Source organism: Ascaphus truei, unplaced genomic scaffold (assembly GCF_040206685.1).
Source record: "Ascaphus truei isolate aAscTru1 unplaced genomic scaffold, aAscTru1.hap1 HAP1_SCAFFOLD_457, whole genome shotgun sequence".
NCBI classification, from domain to species: domain Eukaryota; kingdom Metazoa; phylum Chordata; class Amphibia; order Anura; family Ascaphidae; genus Ascaphus; species Ascaphus truei.
In genome coordinates this window covers 152,265-175,322 of record NW_027456788.1, presented here as the reverse complement: position 1 = coordinate 175,322, position 23,058 = coordinate 152,265, and positions in this window count along the sequence as shown.

Sequence of the window (23,058 nt, the reverse complement as noted above, 5' to 3'; positions counted from 1 at the left end):
ATCTCTTATTCACCCTATATATCTTAACTGCCCTATACTACACCGAAATCTTAACTACCCTATACTGCTTTCTTCCAGATCTGGCTCAAGCTTCACACGGAAGACATCGGAACCCCCCCCTAACCCAGAAGACAGGTAATGAACACCTCCCCAATGTATAACATTGCGGGAATGAGGGTACCTGGACATTGAGGGACTGCGGATCAGGTAAGATCCCAGGTGGGATTGCTGCTTTAGATATTGTGAAGCGGGGGCATCCAGACATTGGTTAAGGGGTTCAGGAAACTAGTCATTCACATCTGGCTTTTATTTCTAGATCCGACATTTACACACACATGTAACAAGGACTAATTGTAGTACAATGTAATACAATAAATACATTTATGTCAAAAACGAATGTTGTTCTGACTAGGAATTTATTAAATGTATTTTATTTATATATTTTATTTTAAAGCGGGGTTGGGGGCGGGACTAGGGGCGGGGTTGGGGGCGGGACTAGGGGCGGGGTTGGGGGCGGGACTAGGTGGCGAGTAGATTTTTGGGTTGGGCGAGTAGATTTTTGGGTGATTTGTCGAACACTGTATATATATATATATATATATATTTATATAATATAGTAGTGCTAATAGTTGATACTAAATAGTGAAAAATGGTACTAGAAAATACTTAATGACAAGTGATAAATAGTGATAGATAATTAAACCTTTCTAATGGTTAACACTAATAGTGAAGTGAATATCCAACTGTAGCCCTCTTTCTCCCTAAATTAAGAGACTACCGGTACTGCCGTTACCTGTTGGCTTACAGAGGGCCCAAGCCTCCACCACTGGGAGCCAGGGGTGTTATAATTTAAGTCTCGGTGCAGCACTTCCACCTGCGAGGGATCCCAGCGTAGTGGGAGGAGCCCCTCACAGGAACCAATAGTAAACACACACAGTATATAACAACCTTTACTGACAGCACATATAAACATAACACCACCACACAGTATAGTGAACACCCAGCCCAGTACCACCAGTGTGTGTCCCAAAGAACATCGGGTGCTAGGCACCAATACCCTGAAGTCCTTTTCCCAATGTTCAGGCCCACCCACAAGTGTAGGGTGTAGCGCTACCCCGTGAGTTGTTAGTGCACTTTGTTGAGGTACAGAAACAAAAAGAAAAACAGCGCAAAAAACCTCATAGTGTAGTAAATTAAAAACATGTTTATAGTTTAAAGGTGAGTATTGCACGTACATCAAAAATGAAAATTAACAGCAGGACATGTTAGGGACATGTTACCACTCGACGAACTGCAACACTGGAACACGCCGTGACAGCTTAGGTTCCACTCCTCCAGTAGCAGGAGCCAGAAGAGTGCTCTCTCCACTCCGGTCTGGAGTCTCCCACTGCACAACGAGAACACGGCCGCCGCTGTTTAAAGAGGAAGATTCATCTTGCCGGTTCCGGGTTACTGCACGTGTGTCAATGACGTCATCAGTTTGCGTCGTCCAGAAGTTCGCGTCGCATCGCGTCTTAGGCAAATCAGCCAAGTGAATGTCCCGATCAGAGTCAATGTTGGTTTGAGAATTAAAACCTCAATAGGTATTAAGTTGGAATGCACCCTCTTCCTATGCGTTTCGTATAGAGATATACTTCGTCAGGGAATCACTGTTAATTAATTAAATACACATGTATGCGCTATGCAGCGTGCACTTTTTGTTTTCTTTGGGGGACCATGTCATATGGTTTTGAAGCAAAAGGTGGCATTGTGAGCTCAGCCATCTGCTGTAGGCTACAGATGAATGGAGGTGATCTCCTACAGTAGAAATACAGTAAGATCACACAACAGGCAAGTGGAATATATAAACAGGAATGGCTTTATTGGGTCAGCACTTAAAAACACGGCAGTGGCCTGCCCAATTCATTCTCTGAGTTGGCTACCCAGCTGTATGATGGTCCATGGATATCTAATACGGGTCATGGGCCCTGTTATGGTGACAGTGATGGGACTTGGTTGCCCCTGATCCATGTTTGGGGTCCTAGAGTGTAGCTCTTGGGCCTCACTGTTATATATGTACTGCCATGCATTGTATGCAAAATATGCGACAATAAAGAATGTATGTGTTTTTTGCCTTTCCAGGAGTGCTAACCAGTGGAGATTCTTCGGCTATGAGTTTCAGGGTGGACTTTGCGGTAAACGTGTTGTCGGATTATGTCCAGCTAGATGGGACCACAGTTGCTGACCACACCAAAAATGTATCCGGGAGCCAAGTCAGATTCCCGGGTACATGTAGACACAGATCTCCGGACAAAGTCCTCCCTGGGAAAGCAGTTACGCGGCTCACCGCCAGGATGCTTCACCACAGACCAGAAAGTTAAAAGGGGGCATAGGGATACGCTTATCCCGGGTATAGTCAGAGGTCCCTAGTTTAGAGTCCCCTGCAAGTATATGCTCATACATTCGGACCCAGTATAGGGATTCAGAGTGTCTCTAACCATCCATGAGGATGCGAGAGTGAAATTATTTCCAAGTCCAGCTTTAGTACACTTGAAGCAACTCTGAATCTTAACCCAAGCGTTTTTTGACGCAACGTTTTAGTAAACTTCTTATAGGAAGGTCTAGGAGAACTGGAAATGAACGTGCACATCTTTACAGTAGATCCTAGGGGAGGAGGGACTTTTTAATTGTTATTAACCTGGTGTATAAAGGTATATATATTTTATGCACTATATAAGAGCTGGGGAATTTCCAGGCTTGGTGCCACTGAGTCTGCTTGGGTCCCTGGCTTGAAAGTCTCAGAGATGCCAAGGTGTTAGTGTGGGCGGAGAACTAGAGTTATGCTTGAGTACCCACGTCCTGGCATGAATAAGGGCTATCCGGTGACCATTTGCCTGGCCCCAAACTCTGAGGAGCCTGGCCCAGCAGGGGGTTCAATATGCTAAGGGGCAGAGGTGCCAAGTTTTTGCATGCCCTTTTGCAGAATTGAAATCCGTGCCTGCCCAGCTTCAAGGTACTGGCAAAAAGAGCGAGCGAGCCGGCTTCAAGAATTTTGAGTTTATATATTGTCTAAGTTCTGACATTTTGTGGCCACGTTCTACAAATCGAACGTAGCGATCACGGCTGGAACTACATGCTGATTTGAGTTCCAGAAGGTTTGGGACTTACTCGCGGTCATACCATTTCAACACTCCGGAGCTTATCCAGCGGTGGCGTGTGGAACTTCATGCCAATTTGAGTGCCAGGACATTTTGGGACAAGTCCCGGCCAACTGAAAACTTTGTTTTAAGGACGGTAAAGGCTAGGAAAGTTTAGTTTTTTCCCCAGACCACCAGTAAGTGTGTTTTCTTCTGCATAATTTTAATCCATTGTGTGTATGTGTGTTTAAAAGGAATACATTGCAATATGTTTTACTTATTGGTTTTTGCTCAGTGATATGATCCCGGTATAAAGGTGTAAATACTTGGTCTCCCATGACAGCAGCTGTTCTTGCACTTCCCTACCCCTCTGGCAGTGGAAAGGACAACACTCACTGCCCCCCCTCCCCGAGGGGAAGAGGACAAGAGAAGGACCAGTGCTCACGCTCCCTGCTGTGTGACCTGCCTCTCAGTGGGGAGAGGTACAACTATCAATTTGGGCGGCAATCACCCTTAAGTACAGCCAGGAGGAGGGCATCAGGTCTTATCCATGATTGGATATGCTCAGGCCTAGTTCCACCTCCTACCCCTGTGACTCAAGGGTACTGCAGGGAGTGGGGAAAACCCATGATTACTACTGGCAGGCCTGCTCTTACCAGGCTTACTGCCAGTGAGGGTAGACTGGTAGCCAGAAAACCAGTCCTGGCTACACTCTCCCTCTGGTTGAACTCCCATGTCCGCACTGAGACAGAAATTTGCACATACCATCCTTCAGATGCATAACCTAACAGAACAGGATAAATGAATGGGTAACAGTAGTATGACAGTCATAACAATTACATGATACATACTATCTGCATACACTGTACTTAACATATTAGTCCCAGCATTCCATAATTAACCCAGGTCCCTCCCAACATGGAGAATCTATTATTCAATAATAGTGCTCATGGTCTGGTTTGCTGACTACTGCCCCAGTACTGTTGGGCACTGTTACTGAAAACACCCTTGTAGGGTACCGCTCTGACACATATTCAACTCTGTCCGTGTATATAGACCTCCCTACCTTCTATACGTCTACTAGATAGGCCACCCTTTCTTCCACATGATGAAATGTGCTCCTACTATGATTATGTACGTATGCCCTAATCACCTCAATCAGCCATTTCTCACAGTGCTCGTTGATTTCCCGCATGATAGGCTCTGTCACATATGTGTACTCAAAGCCATGAGGCTGCCTATACCTCTGCACTACGTGTCTTTCCGCTCTGCTTATTTTTGTGAGCTTGCGACCTTCAGCCTGACCTGGCAGGATCCAGTATAAAGGCTCTTGTATGGGTAGAAAGGCAATCCAAATAGTGGGGCGGAGCACAGCTGCAAAAATTGGGGCTAACACCAAAAGAAGGTTAAAATTTATACTTTAATGAACATGGACAACGGGGAGACAGGTAGACACTCTGACGCTTTTCAGGCAAACACCCTTTTTCTCTTTGAAAAAGGGCGTTTGCCTGAACGCGTCAGAGTGTCTACCTGTCTCCCCGTTGTCCATGTTCATTAAAGTATAATTTATACTATACTATTATACTACTAGAGTATAATACTATACTATGGATTACATGTGAAATATGTTTCCTTTGCTTATTTGAGCACTGTTACTTGGAACTTGCTTCTAATTGTTTTCTTGTATGGGTAGCTCACAATACATAAGGATTACCCCCTTGGGCTGCACTATACCTATCCTGATTTCGTACTCCCTATGCCTCATAGCTTCAGATGTCTCTTCAGGGCTGAACTCCCCTTCTTCTCTCCAATAATCCACCAAATCACCTGCTTCTAGTAGGAATAGAGTGTGGTGCATATATGGCACATATCCCTGACCGCTAGGGTACCACCAGGGCAAGGGCTTAGTATGTGCCTCTTTAACAGATCCCGCCCCAAAAGTAGTGTGGGATGAAAAACCTGATGTGTCAGAGGTTACAGATATTGCATAATGACTACCCCAAAAGAATCTCTAAACGGCATGTCATCATCCTCATCATCAATAGGATACTTTTCCCCACAGTCCCAATCTTTCCAGTCGACGGAAGGCTTCAGAGTCGGTGCGGCCCGCTGAGCCCTCTTTTTAGAATAGTACTCCTGAGAAGCTCTCTCTGCTTCCCCTGGTGGAATACCAGTTTGACGAAATCCAGTAGATACCGTCTGTACTGTAGAACTCACAGCAGAGGTGACACTAGTCGATGGGTATGGGGCCTTAAAGTCTCGGTCAGAGTCCTTAACATTGTGCCCACCCTGACTAGACAACAGCGCCACGCTGACTACGTGAGGCTCTTTCATAATCTTGGGCATAGGCCTGTGGCCATTAAATAGTCCCGGTTCTGGGCCAAGAAAGCAGGGGTCGGTACCTGAGGGCATGCCGGAGGCTTAGCCTTTTTATGGCAAAGCATTCCCGGAGAGTCCACGAAGGCCTTCCCTTTAATGGGAGTTGGAGCGGTACTCACCAGAAACAATTGTCCTTCGTCAGCCCCAGCGGTCGCTCTTGGAGTGACGTCATCACAGGCTGGTATCTCGAGATCCTGGTACAGCTCCCGATCCTGCAGCAGCAGCGCGTCAACATCCGGTCTTTGGACGGGCATGATCTTCATCATCATCAGTTTCCGCGTGGGCTTCAGCACTGGATGGTACCTCCACACCGGAAGTCTCCAGGAGTGCCGTCGAATCTCTGCTTAGGTCTCTGGGCACCTCCATGAATGGAATGCTCCTCCGCCTCACAGGTCTCAGAGTAGCCGTCATCGGGGTCAGACTCCTTTGTTGATCGGAGCCGCTTAGAAGGATGTCACCTCAGTCTGTGCACTCGTCGTCGGCAGGAACACCATGGAAGACCTCTGACTACTGGTACTGGACGAAGGTAGGGACACGTCCACAGAGGAGAGGCACCGGATCATTTCCGAGTCATTGGGTGCAATCAGCAGGGCCTGTATTGGCACCTGTGCCTCTGGCAACAGCTGTTCCTCATCACCAAAGGCAGTCACCTTACCCAGTTTCTCTGGCATCGGTTCTAATTCTATGACTGTCTCTGGTTCCTCTGCGGGGTTTGGGTCTAGAACCGTGTCAGGTTGTTCTATGATCATCGGGGTGCACAGACCCTGTGGAGCATCCTATTGGTCCCACGAGCCCTCAGGAACCTTCATACTTGAGGTAGATGATGTAGGAGTAACATCAACCGCCCAGGTTTGGGGTTGGTCGCAAATTTGTCTGTGAATGCCATAGGCTGCAGCAACCTGGGCTTTAGGAATCTGGCTCCACATCGGGCACACTTGGCACCCCATACCATGTCACCGCCTACAAAATCGCACTTTGGACAGAGGCATCTCAGGTACCGCTTCCATCCAGCTTCACCACCAGGTGACCTCCAAGCAAACGTAGTGCAGGAACTCCAGCTCGCTGGACATGTTAAAGTCACTCTGTAGGCCTGGGCACAAGAGTACTAGCAGTATAACTCCTCTCTCTTGCCAGGCTCCGAAGAACTGAAGGTGCGGTCAGCCACATCCGGCTCCTCTTTGTCTTCAGTGATCGTTCGGCATTGGCTGTTACTGTGCCCCCTCTCTCTGGGGGAGATTAGAGGAGGGGCACTCAGAAACAGGGCGTGACTCTGACTCCTGGCTGAGCCATTCACATCGCTTGGGTGGGGTCCTGGCTTTCGCGCCAGGCCCTTGAAGAACTGTGCAAGAATAAAGCGTGCAACAGTCCTGCAAAAAGTATACACGGTTCCCATTCTTGGCGGGAACCGCCATCTTAGATGGAGCAACTCACATAGGGCGTTCCCATGCAGGGACACCTCAATTTTCAGCACCGTTCTTTCCCAGATCTCTTGGAGATCATGATTCCAACAGGAATCCGCTCCTCTGGGGCCTCCACAGCACATTGTTAGCGGTCTACCGAGAGTAGGTTATACCCCAGGCTAACAAAGCTCTTTCCAATATGCTAGACTCGTTCACAATCCATCACAAGCACTCTGTGTTTCCACAGTCTTGCTACGGCTAGAAGCACTCTGGGCGTTCTTCCAGCAGAGGGGTCTTGGCACCTTGTATGTCAGGCACCCCTTCTAAAACACTCCCTTGCAGTACCTTACACTGCCCGTCTTGGCCCTGGTATCGCAGACAATCTCCAAGGCCCCTGGGACAAGTTAACCAGGGCACCCCTTAAGACATTGTACGCCTACTGGCCTCAAGGCGACTTAGAACAGCAATAGCCTTTGTGTCCCCAGACCATTCACCCGATAGGGCAGTCTAAGGGCTGTTCTATAGTGGGCGCGCTTGCTGCACCGTGCACGCGTGTGGCAGTTATAGTTGGCTATGGTTAGTCAGCATTTCAATAATAGGGTCGTGCGCACACCGCAGTGGGCGTGGAGCCGGCCGATAGGGGGGAAGATTTGGAAAATAAAGATTGTGTGCCGCTTCCGGCGTTGTGTGTGTGTGTCTGTGTGTGTGTGTGTGTGTATGTGGTGTTTAGAAAGATTTTCTGTATGATTTCTAAATTAAAATAAATAAAATACATCCTAATTTAAATGTATGTGATTGTGCAACAATAAAGAATTTATGTGTTTTACCTTTCCAGGAGTGCTAACCAGTGGATATTCGCAGGCTATGACTTTCAATGGGGGTTTTGCGGAAAAAGTGCTGTCACATTGTGTCTAGGTAGACGGGGCCCAGAGTTGCTGGCCACCCCAAAAATGTATCCGGTAATCAAGTCAGATTCCCGGGGACATACAGGCACAGACCTCTGGTCAAAATCCTCCCTTGAAAACAGTTATGCGACTCACCGCTAAGTTCCCTGCTTCAGCACAGACCAGAAAGTTAAAAGGGACATAGGGATGTGAGGTGTCCCTGACACAGTCAAGAGGTCCCTAGGTTAAGGGGAATACTCATGTAATGCCCAGGTCACCCAGAAGTTGTATAGGGCATTATTCACCACTAAGTTCCCTGCTTCAGCAAAACCCAGGAAGGTAAAAAGGGCATAGGTATGTAAGGTATCCCTGAACCAGTCAAGGGGTCTGTAGTATAAGGAGGGATGCCCAGTTAATGCCCAGATCACCCTGAACCCAGCATAGGGTTCAGGGGGAGATCCAGTTATATATAAGACTGTGAGGTTTTGTTAAAGTCTAAAGTCAGGTTTTGCAGAGTGTGAGGCATATGGCTAGTGGGACTGAAAGTTCTCATTCTATCCCTCATCACCAAAAAGACTTAGACATTTTAGCTGCATAAAAGTGTAAGGTATATTTTATTAAACAAAGTGTGATAAGTACATGTATGCTTTGGGCACAGTAAAATGAGGCACAGGGATGAAAAGTGTTCCTGTAACTGCGGGGATCCCTAGGTAATATATGGGTACCCCAGTTAGTGCCAAGGTGTCCCAGAACCGGTATTGGATTGTGGGTTATGGAAGTCCCCTGTAAAGTATAGGAAAACCTAACCTGTTTATCAGCGTTTTGGGTCCCCCAGGTTTATACTTTATTAAAGTAAAGTTCAGAGAGTGTTATACTGTATGTATAAAAAAATCCCTGCACAGGAGACATGATGTCTATACCTAGCCTTCTGGCTTCAAAGGGAATCCAGGATGTGGAGGTGGGAGAACCATTTGGTGAGCAGGAAAAGGCCAGGTGTCAGTCCGAGAGAACAGAGGGCACCCCACTGGGGCCGTGATTGTGACACCAGATTTAGCGGAGCCGGCAAGGGGTTAGCTGGGGGGAAGTTGCTGCTTGTGGGAATATTTCCCATTGGCGGATTCATATTTCCAGCCCACACGTTTTTTTTCAAGCTGGCTCAACATGCTTGGACCAAAGGACAGGTTTCTGGGGTACATACCCCACATGGTTCTCTAGCAGTGCAGCTCCTCCATCTGCCGAATGCTCTAGATGAATGGAGGCGAACTCCTACAGCAGAAAAATTCCCTCTCCTAGTAAGATCAAACACCAGGCAGGAGGTATATAAACAGGAACGGCATTATTGGGTCAGCACTCACAAACACAGCAGTGGCCTAAATCAATACAGTCTCTGAGTCGACTACCCAACTGTAGGATGGTCCCTGGACATCCACTATGAGTCAAGGGCTCCCGCAGCTGTCCTATCTCTTCCCTACCTCTCTGGCAGTGGAAAGGTACACAAATCACTACCCCTCCCCCCACCCCCGAGGGGAATAGGACCAGAGAAGGACCAATGCTCAGGCTCTCTGCTGTGTGACCTGCCTCTCTCAGTGGGGAGAGATACAACTACCAATTTGGCAGAAATCACCCCTAAGTACAGTCAGGAGGAGGGCACCAGGTCTGATCTAGGATTGGATATGCTCAGGCCTAGTTCCACCTCCTCCCCCTGTGACTGAAGGGTACTGCAGGTAGTGGGGAAAACACATGATTACTACTGGCAGGCCTGCTCTTACAAGGCTTACTGCCAGTGAGGGAAGACTGGTAGCCAGATTACCAGTTCTGGCTACATATATGTATAAATTTATATATATATATAAATAACAGATCATGGGAATAAGTGCTTTAGACATAAACGTAACATTAACGAAGAGGAGTCCCTGCCCCGAGGAGCTTTCAGACTAATTGGTAGGTAGGGAGAACGTACAGAGACAGTAGGAGGGAGTTCTGGTAAGAGTGTCTGCAGGGGGCCAAGCTTTATGTATCATGTGTTCAGAATATCGACAGTGCTATTCATATGCTTCTTTAAGCAAGTGTGTCTTAAGGTGGGTCTTAAAGGTGGATAGAGAGGGTGCTAGTCGGGTACTGAGGGGAAGGGCATTCCAGAGGTGTGGGGCAGTCAGTGAAAAAGGTTTAAGGCGGGAGAGGGCTTTAGATACAAAGGGGGTAGAAAGAAGACAACCAAAAAAAGAAAGAACGCAAGAGTCGGGATGGTGCATAGCGAGAAATTAGGGCTGAGATGTAAGGAGGGGCAGAAGAGTGTAAAGCTTTAAAAGTGAGGAGAAGAATGGAGTGTGAGATGCGGGATTTGATCGGAAGCCAGGAAAGGGATTTCATGAGGGGAGATGCTGAGACAGATCTAGGAAAGAGTAGAGTGATTCTGGCAGCAGCGTTTAGGATAGATTGTAGGGGAGACAGGTGAGAGGCAGGAAGGCCGGACAGCAGGAGGTTACAGTAATCAAGACGGGAGAGAATGAGGGCCTGAGTCAGAATTTTAGCAGTAGAGCAACAGAGGAAAGGGCGTATCTTTGTTATATTGGGGAGGAAAAAGCGACAGGTTTTAGAAATGTTTTGAACGTGAGGGGCAAATGTGAGAGAGGAGTTGAGTGTGACCCCTAGGCAGCGTGCTTGGGATACTGGGTGAATGATCGTAGTTCCAACAGTAATGTGGAAGGAGGTAGTAGAGCCAGGTTTGCAGGAAGTATGAGGAGCTCTGTTTTAGCCATGTTGAGTTTAAGGCGGCGGAGGGCTAGCCAGGATGATATAGCAGAGAGACATTCAGAAACTTTGGTTTGTACAGCAGGTGTAAGGTCGGGTGTTGAAAAGTATATTTGTGTGTTGTCAGCATAGAGGTGATAATAAACCCAAAAGATGTTATTAGGTCACCTAGAGAGAGTGTGTACAGAGAAAAGAGAATAGGTCCCAGGACAGAGCCCTGGGGTACCCCCACAGAGAGATCAATAGAGGAGGAGGAGGTGTTAGCAGAAGACACACTGAAAGTACGATGGGAGAGGTAGGATGAGATCCAGGATAGAGCTTTGTTCCGAATACCAAGAGTATGGAGAATGTGAAGGAGCAGAGGGTGGTCCACGGTGTCAAATGCTGCGGAGAGGTCGAGTAATATGAGCAGAGTGTAATGACCTCTGTCTTTGGCAGCATGGAGGTCGTCAGTTATTTTAGTGAGTGCTGTTTCCGTGGAGTGAGCAGTGCGGAAGCCAGATTGTAGAGGGTCTAGGAGAGAACAGGTGTTGAGAAAATGGAGCAAGTGAGAGAATACAAGACGTTCAAGGAGTTTAGAGGCAAAAGGCAGGAGGGAGACAGGTTGATAGTTAGAAAAACAGGTAGGTTCAAGCTTGCTGTTTTTGAATAATGGTATAACTGTTGCATGTTTGAAGGAGGATGGAAAGCTTTCAGAACAGAGGGAGGAGTTAAAAATGTGTGTGAGCGTAGGGATTATAATAGGACTGTGGCAGGATGGCCTGTTGCCGAGGTCAGGGAACAGTTCACACGTGTAGTTTCAGGATAATGAAAACGTTCAGTGGCTTTATTTCTCCACAGCATAACATAACATGTGGGTGCACTGTCCCTTTAAACACCAAAACAAAACCTGCTCCACATTGGGAGAACTGACTAACACTCCAGGCCTTTCTAGCAGGCTGGCTGGCTAAACAATTACCAAACCGTAAGTGTATATTAAGCAGTCAGGAAAACAAATTAACAATTCTTACTTTGGTTGAAAGAGTTAGTTGGTGAATCCATCTGGCTAGCAGCTCACATAGCAGAGTTCTTTGGTCTAAGGCAGGCAGCTACTGCCAGTAACAGCATCTTTTTATACCTTGCTGGTTATCAGGTGTCAGCTTACATCCTGATTGTCACGGTAGCTTGCGACAGGCTGTAATTCTTTAGTCCCAGGAACTTGCAATTACCATCAAGTTCCCACTGGATCACAGTACCCCGCAGAATACTGTAATCCAGGTCCAGTTCAGTCCCGCCAGCTGCCACCAGTTAATTACAAGCTTGTCACGGTAGCTTGTGACAGGCTGTAATTTACACCAAAACTATATATAAATATATATATACCTGGGTTTGAACTGGGACGAGACTTAGATATAACAAATTGTATTTATTCCTTAGGATAGGTGAACACACAAAAAATGTACAAATAACAGCAAAATATAGACACTTACGTAAAATGGAAATGATGAAGCAGTCACATCTGGACTGGCAGTTCAAACAGCACTCTTCAAAGTCATCAAGACACCAAAAGCATGAAAAGACCTCTGGCAGGAAGACAGTGCATAGCGTTTCTCTCAGCAAACAAGATGGTATAGAACAGACTGAAAACTTGAAGAACTTGCAAAACATGAACAACACTGGATAAGGGCTTGACCACAGATTATATACCTTTTGTGGCCCTATCCATAACCTTAAGTACAAGTGATTGATTTTCAATTACCTCGAGCCACTCACTAACGTGGGAAAGCATTCTGACCCATGCCCCCCTGCTAGTTGGCACATGCGCAGTAGAACTCTGGGGTCTCATTTCTGAAGCCCCACATTTGCATCAGGAATGCCAGCCAGTCTATCCATTTGGAGTTCTGGCAGGAAAACCTTTGTTGAAAGGTGTGAAGTGGGACACTTAAAGACTGCTCTGGCTTGAGCCTCCTCCGCCCTTAGGTAAACAGGGAGGGTGACAAGACCCGTTGAACAACACTTAAATCCTAGACATTAGGGCGCCTCTTGGGCCATCTGCTAAAAGGAATTTCCTCTAAGTCTTTGTCCCTACCTTGGGACACAGTATCAAACATAATACATAAAAGTATTAAAATATCCGGTTCCATTGGGTCTAGCAGAACCAATCTTCCTAGTTCTAATGGCCGGAACTGGGGCACCATATGATCCAAAAAGCGAGTTGCTACGACCTATGGAGCCAGAGTTACACAAATGCACATTAAATCATTTTTCATTTTAATACAAAAATCTCCGCTAAAAGAAATCTCAGCTTTTCACTAAATCCCCATTGAAAACAACGGGCTCCGCCGCCATGGGTTTCAATGGAGCAACTCCGCCGTTGTAGTCAATGGAGTTTCCTACCATAGACTTTCAATGGGGAACCGCCGCCATTGAAGTCTATAAGAAAATCCACAAATCTTTACAGTCGTCCATACTCAGTCTGGTTGGTCTGAGGGGGCTGGAAATGGGCATGCATTAAAGCCGGAACCTTGGCTATATGTCACCCAAATCCCATCCCTCTGGGCATTCCAGAACCGGAGATATGGACTTACACATTTCAACATTTTACACTTAGTCATTTTTTCACCATGCGGCTTTTCCCCCATTAGAATCAATGGGAAAAAGTCCCGAACTTTCAAGGGGGTCCATACTCCGTCGGGTTCTTCCAAGAGGGTCAAGGATGTTTCTGCAGTGATGCCGGAGCAGTGACTACAGATACCCCAAACCTTGATCCTCTGGTCCCTCCGGAATCTGAGATATGGATTCCTAAATTACAGCATTTCACACTTAGTCATTTTTCGGAGCTGTTTCTGCCGCCGCCATTGAAGCCTATGGCGCGACCCGCTCTTCTCGGTTCGACCCTTATCGGGGGTCCAGGATTCGGGGACCCGGTTGTGGTCGAGTGGGGGGAAGCCTACGAACTAGGGGCAAAAAGAATTTTATTTCTAGGGCCCCCAGAACTGTTTATTCCCACGCCAATTAACGTTGAACTTGACTCAAGTGATTTTAACTCTTTTAAAGGACATTGTATCCGCTTTGCGGCTTGCGGTCTGGACGGCAGCCAACTTGTTCTTCGAAAGTTACCTCGAGGAACCTCCATTGAAGTCGATGAGCCCATTGACTTTCATATGGGAAACCGCCGCTCTCCCTCTCGGGCGCCACCTGCTGGTCTTTACAGGAAACAGGACTAAAACAACAAGATTCTCCATTAGAAGGCATGGAGCCCTAATGGCGGCCAATTTTTGACCTGCAAAATGGTGCCTGAAAAGGCGGGAAAATTTCACAAAGAGCTATAATCATTAAAGGACTATTAACCCTTGTGCTCCCGGATGGATTCTAGTGTGTGTGTGATGCAGACACTGATTAACAATAAACCAGGGGGGAACAGGGAATATACATTTTCAGGTTATGACAAGGGTTAAATCACACGTCTGGGCCCCAGCCCAGTTAACCCCTTGTCTCCCTGGTGAGGTTAGAGAGTGGCCAATTGGGGTGTAACCCCTTTAATCCCGGGCCAAATCCTCTCCATCGTCACACCTCCCATGCTCAATGGGGCGTGGTGCCCCAGTCGCCTCCCCCAGGCCCTGGGGTACCACTGGCGCCCTTGACGCACTCAATAAATCCTGAGGGATTGGCCTGGCAACATTGTCCTTCGGCATTGTCCAGTACATTGTCCTGGCCACAGTGGATTGTAAAGTCCAGATCTTGGGGAGCAGGGCTCCACCTTGGCTGCCGGGCATTCTCCTTGCCTCCCTCTGCCCCCACCCAGTGCCTTGGGAACCAAGTCCATGGTGAAGGGGCCCCGGTACAGTCCAGGCTGCACACTGCCCAGAGACTGGCATGTCTCTGCATCTGCAGGAGACCAGCTATCCAGCACAGACCATCGCTTTCCTGTCAACCAAGTCTGGGAAAGGGCTATGTCACTATTCTGTAGGGACCCTACCTGCCCTGGCTCTGTGCCACCCTGTAGCTGCTCTGCTATACTCCTGACTATCCGCTCTGGCTGCCTATCTACCCACAGCCTCTCCTTTGGGAACCTAGGGGGTTCTGTCAGAGGGGTCACTCCTGGCCAGTCAGAACAAGGGACCTTCTGCCTACCTAGCCCATCCCTAACTTCTACCAGCTGCCTAACACCCCACTGACCTCCTATCTCCCCTGCTCCACGGTGCCTCCCTGCCTAGCCTCCCCTAGGCCCAGCACCTCAGCCTGCTGCTTACCTCCCTGCAGCCCCCCTGCACTCCTCTCCTCCCTGGGCAATCCTAACCCAGACCCTGGAACTACCTGAGTGCACCTACCTCCCTGACCTTGTCTCCCCCTTACCAGGGATGAGCTCAGGGGCATCTCTCCAGATGCAACCGCCTTAGCTCTTGGCTGGCAGGTATCCCTGGGGTGGCACAAGCCTGGCACTGCCCCGGATACCCCCAGCCCATAGCCAGGCTGCAACAGGGGGCTGCCGATCTGAGACACCCCCTGAGGCTCTGCCAGGGTAACGGGAAACTCTAGCTGCAATACCTGCTGCTTTCCCTCCCTGGCTACCACTAGCCCTCCTTCTCTCACTGAGATCTGCTGCTGGCTACCTACCTGCAGCCTCCCCTCACTCCGCTTCTCCCTAGCTAATCCTAACCTGGATCCTAGGGACACCTGAGTGAGGCCATCTCCCTGACACTGTCTCCCCCTTACCAGGGATGAGCTCAGGGTTGCTGGTGCATATGCACCCACCTTAGCTCCTGGCTGGCAGGTAATCTGGGGGTGGTCTAACTGTGCCACAACCCCTGATACCTCCAGCCCATAGCAAGGCTGCAACAGTGGGGCTCTTAACTGAGAGTCCCCTTGCCGCTCCGCCAAGGTAATGGGGAAATCTGGCTGGCTCACTTGCTGCCTTCCCTCCCCGGTTCCCACTGGCCCACCCAACCCTCTCCCAGGCAATCCTACCCTAGAGCTGGGTGCTACCGGGGCGAGCCCCTCTCCCTGAAGCTGTGCCCCCATTACCGGAGGTGAGCTCAGGGTTGCTGGTGCAGATGCACCCACCTTAGCTTCTGGCCGGCAGGTAATCTGGGGGTGGTCTAACTTTGCCACTACCCTTGAAATCTGGGGGTGGTCTAACTTTGCCACAACCCCTGAAACCTCCGGCCCATAGCAAGGCTGCAACAGTGGGGCTCTTAACTGAGAGTCCCCTTGCTGCTCCGCCAGGGTAATGGGGAATCCTGACTGCCCTACAAGCTGCCCTTCCTTCCCCTCCCCTGGTGCCCCTATCTCCTGCCACCCCCCAGTCACCCCTAGAGTGAAACAACAGGGTACAGTCATAGGGAAAAATAAGTCAGGGTCAGTCTGCGACTTGGTCTGGCTTACTTCACTGGTCCCCGCAGAGACCGCCGCCTTCGTTGGTCCCAATTGCAGGCGGACTGGAGTGGCTGCCGCCGGCAACATCTGGGCCGGTAAGCAACGGGCCGCCGCAGCAGCGCCCGGGGTTGGCACAGGGGAAACGATGCAGGACCGGGGTCCCAGGTCTTTGTGGAGAAACACAGCTCCATGCCAACCAGGTAACAAAACCCCCTCCCGCAATCCCTGTCCCTCCCCCCACTCAGAAAGGGCTCCGGCACTTTGCCGGAATCGCGGCTCTTCTGCCGCCGCCGCCATGGGCGAGCCCCGGGTAGCTGCCGCAGCAGTTCCCGGCTTTGATGCAGGGTCGCCGGCGTGGTTTGTTTGGCTCCGGTCATCGCTGGGAATCGCTGACTCCGCCAAACCATGTGAAACACCCACCTCCCGCACACCCCAACCCTCCCCCCAAATAAAACTGCCGCCTGCAGGATGCCAGAGTGGCGGCTTCTTCTCCGCCGCCGCCGCCGCCGCCGGGATCCGGTGGATGGCCGCTGCTCTCCGCCGCTGTTGCTGATGCAGCCCGTCCAGGTTCTCCAGAAGACATCCCGAGGTGGGTTGTCAACCCGGCTGGGCGGGAGCCATCAGAGGATGCCGCTAAGTGGGTCATCTTTTCCGCAGCTCGTGAGCGTTGGCCCTGAGGGGCTTCTTTGCCTGACCGCGCACGGTCAGGGCACTGGGCATTATTGTGGCCCATTTGTTGGCAGTGCCGCAGCAGCTGCCGGTGCTTCTCCGCCACCGGTGGACTAACCCCGGCAAGGGGCAACGGAGTCCAGAGCGGAGTTGCCTGAGCGCCGGGCTCAGGGAGGGGATAAGCGGGTCGGTGCGGTACCGACACCAGGAACTGGGTCCACTTTGCCGGGAACCACATCTTGCCCAACACACACCAGTGCTAGCTCTTTCAGGGAAAATGGACGGGCCACTGCAACGGCCGTTACCTCTCCGGTGCAAGACTTTCGTGGTTTCCAAGACCACCCGCTCCCTCCACAAGTCTCTGCCGTCCCAGAGCTGGGTCCATTCCCTGCTCTCCGGGCGGTTTGATGGTTACAGCAGCTGCAGCTGTGGATCTTTGCTCAGCCTGCCGGGTTTCATGCTCACTGATTGCTGTCTCTCTCTCAGCCTTGCTGGCTGCTGGTCCCCGCGCCGACTTGATGCACTCCTCCGGTCTCAGTGCCCGGCTCCAGTCAGACGGATGGCCGGCACTTTGGTTCTGGAGGCAATGCTTCTCACAAGTAGGGGAACAGTGAGGAGGTGCCATATCTTGTGTTATATGTTGTACACTGTGTGTTCAATATCTTTAGTCCCAGGAACTTGCAATTACCATCAAGTTCCCACTGGATCACAGTACCCCGCAGAATACTGTAATCCAGGTCCAGTTCAGTCCCGCCAGCTGCCACCAGTTAATTACAAGCTTGTCACGGTAGCTTGTGACAGGCTGTAATTTACACCAAAACTATATATAAATATATATATACCTGGGTTTGAACTGGGACGAGACTTAGATATAACAAATTGTATTTATTCCTTAGGATAGGTGAACACACAAAAAATGTACAAATAACAGCAAAATATAGACACTTACGTAAAATGGAAATGATGAAGCAGTCACATCTGGACTGGCAGTTCAAACAGCACTCTTCAAAGTCATCAAGACACCAAAAGCATGAAAAGACCTCTGGCAGGAAGACAGTGCATAGCGTTTCTCTCAGCAAACAAGATGGTATAGAACAGACTGAAAACTTGAAGAACTTGCAAAACATGAACAACACTGGATAAGGGCTTGACCACAGATTATATACCTTTTGTGGCCCTATCCATAACCTTAAGTACAAGTGATTGATTTTCAATTACCTCGAGCCACTCACTAACGTGGGAAAGCATTCTGACCCATGCCCCCCTGCTAGTTGGCACATGCGCAGTAGAACTCTGGGGTCTCATTTCTGAAGCCCCACATTTGCATCAGGAATGCCAGCCAGTCTATCCATTTGGAGTTCTGGCAGGAAAACCTTTGTTGAAAGGTGTGAAGTGGGACACTTAAAGACTGCTCTGGCTTGAGCCTCCTCCGCCCTTAGGTAAACAGGGAGGGTGACAAGACCCGTTGAACAACACTTAAATCCTAGACATTAGGGCGCCTCTTGGGCCATCTGCTAAAAGGAATTTCCTCTAAGTCTTTGTCCCTACCTTGGGACACAGTATCAAACATAATACATAAAAGTATTAAAATATCCGGTTCCATTGGGTCTAGCAGAACCAATCTTCCTAGTTCTAATGGCCGGAACTGGGGCACCATATGATCCAAAAAGCGAGTTGCTACGACCTATGGAGCCAGAGTTACACAAATGCACATTAAATCATTTTTCATTTTAATACAAAAATCTCCGCTAAAAGAAATCTCAGCTTTTCACTAAATCCCCATTGAAAACAACGGGCTCCGCCGCCATGGGTTTCAATGGAGCAACTCCGCCGTTGTAGTCAATGGAGTTTCCTACCATAGACTTTCAATGGGGAACCGCCGCCATTGAAGTCTATAAGAAAATCCACAAATCTTTACAGTCGTCCATACTCAGTCTGGTTGGTCTGAGGGGGCTGGAAATGGGCATGCATTAAAGCCGGAACCTTGGCTATATGTCACCCAAATCCCATCCCTCTGGGCATTCCAGAACCGGAGATATGGACTTACACATTTCAACATTTTACACTTAGTCATTTTTTCACCATGCGGCTTTTCCCCCATTAGAATCAATGGGAAAAAGTCCCGAACTTTCAAGGGGGTCCATACTCCGTCGGGTTCTTCCAAGAGGGTCAAGGATGTTTCTGCAGTGATGCCGGAGCAGTGACTACAGATACCCCAAACCTTGATCCTCTGGTCCCTCCGGAATCTGAGATATGGATTCCTAAATTACAGCATTTCACACTTAGTCATTTTTCGGAGCTGTTTCTGCCGCCGCCATTGAAGCCTATGGCGCGACCCGCTCTTCTCGGTTCGACCCTTATCGGGGGTCCAGGATTCGGGGACCCGGTTGTGGTCGAGTGGGGGGAAGCCTACGAACTAGGGGCAAAAAGAATTTTATTTCTAGGGCCCCCAGAACTGTTTATTCCCACGCCAATTAACGTTGAACTTGACTCAAGTGATTTTAACTCTTTTAAAGGACATTGTATCCGCTTTGCGGCTTGCGGTCTGGACGGCAGCCAACTTGTTCTTCGAAAGTTACCTCGAGGAACCTCCATTGAAGTCGATGAGCCCATTGACTTTCATATGGGAAACCGCCGCTCTCCCTCTCGGGCGCCACCTGCTGGTCTTTACAGGAAACAGGACTAAAACAACAAGATTCTCCATTAGAAGGCATGGAGCCCTAATGGCGGCCAATTTTTGACCTGCAAAATGGTGCCTGAAAAGGCGGGAAAATTTCACAAAGAGCTATAATCATTAAAGGACTATTAACCCTTGTGCTCCCGGATGGATTCTAGTGTGTGTGTGATGCAGACACTGATTAACAATAAACCAGGGGGGAACAGGGAATATACATTTTCAGGTTATGACAAGGGTTAAATCACACGTCTGGGCCCCAGCCCAGTTAACCCCTTGTCTCCCTGGTGAGGTTAGAGAGTGGCCAATTGGGGTGTAACCCCTTTAATCCCGGGCCAAATCCTCTCCATCGTCACACCTCCCATGCTCAATGGGGCGTGGTGCCCCAGTCGCCTCCCCCAGGCCCTGGGGTACCACTGGCGCCCTTGACGCACTCAATAAATCCTGAGGGATTGGCCTGGCAACATTGTCCTTCGGCATTGTCCAGTACATTGTCCTGGCCACAGTGGATTGTAAAGTCCAGATCTTGGGGAGCAGGGCTCCACCTTGGCTGCCGGGCATTCTCCTTGCCTCCCTCTGCCCCCACCCAGTGCCTTGGGAACCAAGTCCATGGTGAAGGGGCCCCGGTACAGTCCAGGCTGCACACTGCCCAGAGACTGGCATGTCTCTGCATCTGCAGGAGACCAGCTATCCAGCACAGACCATCGCTTTCCTGTCAACCAAGTCTGGGAAAGGGCTATGTCACTATTCTGTAGGGACCCTACCTGCCCTGGCTCTGTGCCACCCTGTAGCTGCTCTGCTATACTCCTGACTATCCGCTCTGGCTGCCTATCTACCCACAGCCTCTCCTTTGGGAACCTAGGGGGTTCTGTCAGAGGGGTCACTCCTGGCCAGTCAGAACAAGGGACCTTCTGCCTACCTAGCCCATCCCTAACTTCTACCAGCTGCCTAACACCCCACTGACCTCCTATCTCCCCTGCTCCACGGTGCCTCCCTGCCTAGCCTCCCCTAGGCCCAGCACCTCAGCCTGCTGCTTACCTCCCTGCAGCCCCCCTGCACTCCTCTCCTCCCTGGGCAATCCTAACCCAGACCCTGGAACTACCTGAGTGCACCTACCTCCCTGACCTTGTCTCCCCCTTACCAGGGATGAGCTCAGGGGCATCTCTCCAGATGCAACCGCCTTAGCTCTTGGCTGGCAGGTATCCCTGGGGTGGCACAAGCCTGGCACTGCCCCGGATACCCCCAGCCCATAGCCAGGCTGCAACAGGGGGCTGCCGATCTGAGACACCCCCTGAGGCTCTGCCAGGGTAACGGGAAACTCTAGCTGCAATACCTGCTGCTTTCCCTCCCTGGCTACCACTAGCCCTCCTTCTCTCACTGAGATCTGCTGCTGGCTACCTACCTGCAGCCTCCCCTCACTCCGCTTCTCCCTAGCTAATCCTAACCTGGATCCTAGGGACACCTGAGTGAGGCCATCTCCCTGACACTGTCTCCCCCTTACCAGGGATGAGCTCAGGGTTGCTGGTGCATATGCACCCACCTTAGCTCCTGGCTGGCAGGTAATCTGGGGGTGGTCTAACTGTGCCACAACCCCTGATACCTCCAGCCCATAGCAAGGCTGCAACAGTGGGGCTCTTAACTGAGAGTCCCCTTGCCGCTCCGCCAAGGTAATGGGGAAATCTGGCTGGCTCACTTGCTGCCTTCCCTCCCCGGTTCCCACTGGCCCACCCAACCCTCTCCCAGGCAATCCTACCCTAGAGCTGGGTGCTACCGGGGCGAGCCCCTCTCCCTGAAGCTGTGCCCCCATTACCGGAGGTGAGCTCAGGGTTGCTGGTGCAGATGCACCCACCTTAGCTTCTGGCCGGCAGGTAATCTGGGGGTGGTCTAACTTTGCCACTACCCTTGAAATCTGGGGGTGGTCTAACTTTGCCACAACCCCTGAAACCTCCGGCCCATAGCAAGGCTGCAACAGTGGGGCTCTTAACTGAGAGTCCCCTTGCTGCTCCGCCAGGGTAATGGGGAATCCTGACTGCCCTACAAGCTGCCCTTCCTTCCCCTCCCCTGGTGCCCCTATCTCCTGCCACCCCCCAGTCACCCCTAGAGTGAAACAACAGGGTACAGTCATAGGGAAAAATAAGTCAGGGTCAGTCTGCGACTTGGTCTGGCTTACTTCACTGGTCCCCGCAGAGACCGCCGCCTTCGTTGGTCCCAATTGCAGGCGGACTGGAGTGGCTGCCGCCGGCAACATCTGGGCCGGTAAGCAACGGGCCGCCGCAGCAGCGCCCGGGGTTGGCACAGGGGAAACGATGCAGGACCGGGGTCCCAGGTCTTTGTGGAGAAACACAGCTCCATGCCAACCAGGTAACAAAACCCCCTCCCGCAATCCCTGTCCCTCCCCCCACTCAGAAAGGGCTCCGGCACTTTGCCGGAATCGCGGCTCTTCTGCCGCCGCCGCCATGGGCGAGCCCCGGGTAGCTGCCGCAGCAGTTCCCGGCTTTGATGCAGGGTCGCCGGCGTGGTTTGTTTGGCTCCGGTCATCGCTGGGAATCGCTGACTCCGCCAAACCATGTGAAACACCCACCTCCCGCACACCCCAACCCTCCCCCCAAATAAAACTGCCGCCTGCAGGATGCCAGAGTGGCGGCTTCTTCTCCGCCGCCGCCGCCGCCGCCGGGATCCGGTGGATGGCCGCTGCTCTCCGCCGCTGTTGCTGATGCAGCCCGTCCAGGTTCTCCAGAAGACGTCCCGAGGTGGGTTGTCAACCCGGCTGGGCGGGAGCCATCAGAGGATGCCGCTAAGTGGGTCATCTTTTCCGCAGCTCGTGAGCGTTGGCCCTGAGGGGCTTCTTTGCCTGACCGCGCACGGTCAGGGCACTGGGCATTATTGTGGCCCATTTGTTGGCAGTGCCGCAGCAGCTGCCGGTGCTTCTCCGCCACCGGTGGACTAACCCCGGCAAGGGGCAACGGAGTCCAGAGCGGAGTTGCCTGAGCGCCGGGCTCAGGGAGGGGATAAGCGGGTCGGTGCGGTACCGACACCAGGAACTGGGTCCACTTTGCCGGGAACCACATCTTGCCCAACACACACCAGTGCTAGCTCTTTCAGGGAAAATGGACGGGCCACTGCAACGGCCGTTACCTCTCCGGTGCAAGACTTTCGTGGTTTCCAAGACCACCCGCTCCCTCCACAAGTCTCTGCCGTCCCAGAGCTGGGTCCATTCCCTGCTCTCCGGGCGGTTTGATGGTTACAGCAGCTGCAGCTGTGGATCTTTGCTCAGCCTGCCGGGTTTCATGCTCACTGATTGCTGTCTCTCTCTCAGCCTTGCTGGCTGCTGGTCCCCGCGCCGACTTGATGCACTCCTCCGGTCTCAGTGCCCGGCTCCAGTCAGACGGATGGCCGGCACTTTGGTTCTGGAGGCAATGCTTCTCACAAGTAGGGGAACAGTGAGGAGGTGCCATATCTTGTGTTATATGTTGTACACTGTGTGTTCAATATCTTTAGTCCCAGGAACTTGCAATTACCATCAAGTTCCCACTGGATCACAGTACCCCGCAGAATACTGTAATCCAGGTCCAGTTCAGTCCCGCCAGCTGCCACCAGTTAATTACAAGCTTGTCACGGTAGCTTGTGACAGGCTGTAATTTACACCAAAACTATATATAAATATATATATACCTGGGTTTGAACTGGGACGAGACTTAGATATAACAAATTGTATTTATTCCTTAGGATAGGTGAACACACAAAAAATGTACAAATAACAGCAAAATATAGACACTTACGTAAAATGGAAATGATGAAGCAGTCACATCTGGACTGGCAGTTCATACAGC